The sequence below is a fragment of the Dendroctonus ponderosae genome, unplaced genomic scaffold (genome assembly GCF_020466585.1).
Source record: "Dendroctonus ponderosae isolate FM_Combo_2020 unplaced genomic scaffold, Dpon_F_20191213v2 Dpon_F_20191213_8, whole genome shotgun sequence".
NCBI lineage: Eukaryota > Metazoa > Arthropoda > Insecta > Coleoptera > Curculionidae > Dendroctonus > Dendroctonus ponderosae.
The window spans coordinates 12,371,991-12,374,865 of NW_026019016.1; the positions used below are offsets into that span (position 1 = coordinate 12,371,991).

The window sequence follows — 2,875 nt, forward strand, 5'->3', positions numbered from 1 at the left end:
ACTCACTAACACAGCTTCCATAAATCTGCTTTGCTCAAATTTCTTCAATGAATTGTGAAACACCATCAAATTCTTGTGCACCATGCAGAAACAACTTCAGCTCGAACATAAAAACAGCAGCTTAAAACCATTATGCTTTTTAATGTTATAACAACCAACCTCTGGCTTCATTCTAGCTCTTTTTAAAAACCTTTTAAATAGGGAGTAGGCAGGCAGATTGATCTGGACTATAAATGTTTCCTAAATTTTCGTTGGGCAACACATCTGGATTAGTTTTGTCTTTCAAGGCAGCTGGTTTTCCTTCAATCAAACATAAACAGTAGCAAAAATCACCTTTTTGTACAAATACTTACCAGTTATGATGTCGTAAGCAAATACGATCATTTCTCATATAGATTTCACGTAGAGGTGCCCGTTTTAAAGCCTTAACACAAGCATTTCGACGTTCACTAGAGAATATTTATTCAAATCATCTCTCTCTTCTATGTCTCGCTAAAATCGGAAAAAAGAAACCGTATCTCGTTCAGCATGCATTGAGCATTAAACGACACTGCAAAAATGTGACATTTTGAACCAATTGTATAAGTAATACCAAATTTAATACGTAGTTAAACGTAATGTTTACATATGTAAACAAGTAGTCAATTGGAAATGGGTGAAACTGGGTTATGTTTATAATGAAATAACCTGCAAGCGGACGTCAGAAATGTCAACTGCCAGTTTAACGTAGAGAATAAAATGTGCAGTATCGGGGCACAAATACTACAGAACAGTACTTATTTTTTAGACTGATTTGCCTAAAAACTATAATACTGCATGAACGTATAGGCCGACCAATAACTCTCTAATAATAAGAAGATCACAGCAGACAAGTACTACTTGTCTCTGATCACAGCAAAATGGTTTGGTTTAAAGCATAGAGTAAGTAAAATATTTTTACTTATTTTACTTTCTCTATGGTTTAGAGCATGATACAATGTATTCGTTGTATCATGGGTTTAAAGGTGGGGCCAATCAACGCCAATTGAAGCGCGTTGAAAGCCGGTGTGTAAAATCCGTAAAGTTGCAGATGTGAGCAGCATAAATGCTGCAAACTTGGGGAACTTTCAGGCAGATCAGGCCCTGGCCTGCCCCGCTAAAATTGCGGTCACCTAATAGATCAAATTTTTGTTAATCACTTTTCCTAGTGGTGTTTTTAGCGGAAATGCCGCTTTTGAGCACGTTTGCACATTGAAATTCACGATTTTTCTACAAGACGGAAGGACGCCATCATAGTGCGCTCTTAAGGGGCACGCGCGAAAATCACCACAGAATCTTGTTAAATTTCCACTAAATTTACATTTTTCTGACTGTTGGATTATTTTTAATTTTGATTATTAAAAATCATTGTCAACTTTGGTTTGACTGATTTTGACAGCGTCACAGACCACTCACTATTGTCATATATACGTCAACAAACTAGGTTAGGTGTTCGCGATGTAAATAAAGCAAACTGAAAACTGTTATCAGGCTGATTTTCCCACTGTTTTTTTAAACGATTTGAGTCCTCTACCCGGTGATCTGTGACATGGAATGACGAATACCGATACTACGAAAATAAATACACCGGACCAGTTGTTTGCCAGTGAATGAACGGAAAGGAGGTGTGTGTGTGCGTCTGTAATGTTTTTCATCAGATAGTATCGGGGGGCGTCATAACACCGTTTTTATATAAGGCCGGGCTATAAATAACGGTGGCCACTCGATATTGATTGTTCTCTTCGTACCACCAGTTTTGCTCTAAACGTTTCACACTTGGAAAATTATGCGATTTTGTGTGCTCTTTCAATTGTTACCTTTCTGCAATATTAGTCTTTGTTTCATTTAAAAATCCGGTGTTTTTAGTGCACGGCTGACCTACATTGCGCTGTAAGTATGTTTATCTGTACTCCAATGTTGATGTTTTTGATGGAAATCGTCATGTAATCACAATGTAAACTGTAGACTAAAGTTAATTGTGTCTGTCTGCCCTTTATTACGAATATTTAACGCTCATTACAGGGTACTCGCCACATGAAATGCAGCTAATATAAAAAGCAATTCAGTGGTTAATCTTTGTACTTTTGTACGGTGTCCCTGATGCTCCCAAAGTTGAGTATTTATGCAATCAAGTACTTAACTTGGGGGCACAGGTTAAGATGTATGGGTATTTGGCTTCCAATTCAATTTCTACAATCACCTGTGTACTTTAGGCTGTGTTGTCTTTTCCTGATAATGAATAATGGTGAACCAATCGCGGTAAATAACTTGCAAAGTTACTAGCAAGTGCTAAAGTAAGCAAAGGCGGAGGGGTAAACCATTGAATTGTCTTAACTTTCGCTATTAATACGCTCGCATTAATATGTAGTTCGCACTAGATTATCGCACTGGAAACTTCTTTGGGGGATTTTCACGTTATCTCCCGACTAACCACTTTTTGCTTCAGAAACGTTCATTTAAATCCCGAAACGTTTCAGTTATCTACATGTTTCTGAAACTTTGCGATAAACGTTATTTAAACGTTGCAAATGAACATTTTGCATTTGCATCCTTGAAGAGGTTTAGGCCATATTCCGGCTGTTAAGGGGATGTTAATTGTTGTGGACTAGAATTGGCTTACATTATTTGATAGCGAAAAAACGAATTTTAAAGCTCGCTTAATTTGTGAACGCGCACAGTTCAAACGCCGCTCTTTTGATTAAACACACGTGAAGTTACTAGTTACTAGTGAGCTTAAGTGTAAAGCCCGTGCCCCATGCATTCGTTTGTACGGTGATACGATGGTACGAAAGTGTTTCTATTGGTTGGAGATCTGTCAATTCGTCCTCCGTTCGTAAGACGGCGGACGAATTGACAG

The 2,875-nt window shown here is 37.8% G+C and overlaps 2 protein-coding genes and 1 long non-coding RNA gene across 4 annotated transcripts in view; 2 read left to right on the forward strand and 1 right to left on the reverse strand.

The window, feature by feature from the left end:
• LOC109541931 (E3 ubiquitin-protein ligase CBL-B) overlaps positions 1 to 2,875 on the forward strand; it is a 46,870-nt gene that overhangs the window by 27,407 nt on the left and 16,588 nt on the right. The window lies entirely within an intron of this gene.
• On the reverse strand, positions 122 to 702 carry LOC125505502. The gene is made up of 2 exons (XR_007282224.1): positions 354 to 702; positions 122 to 300 (listed from the first exon to the last, which is right to left on the reverse strand). It is a non-coding gene; the product is annotated as an uncharacterized LOC125505502 (long non-coding RNA).
• LOC125505499 (glycerol kinase-like) overlaps positions 1,809 to 2,875 on the forward strand; it is a gene marked incomplete in the record, with an annotated part of 3,076 nt that continues 2,009 nt past the window's right edge. Inside the window, 1 exon segment of the mRNA XM_048669439.1 lies at positions 1,809 to 1,908.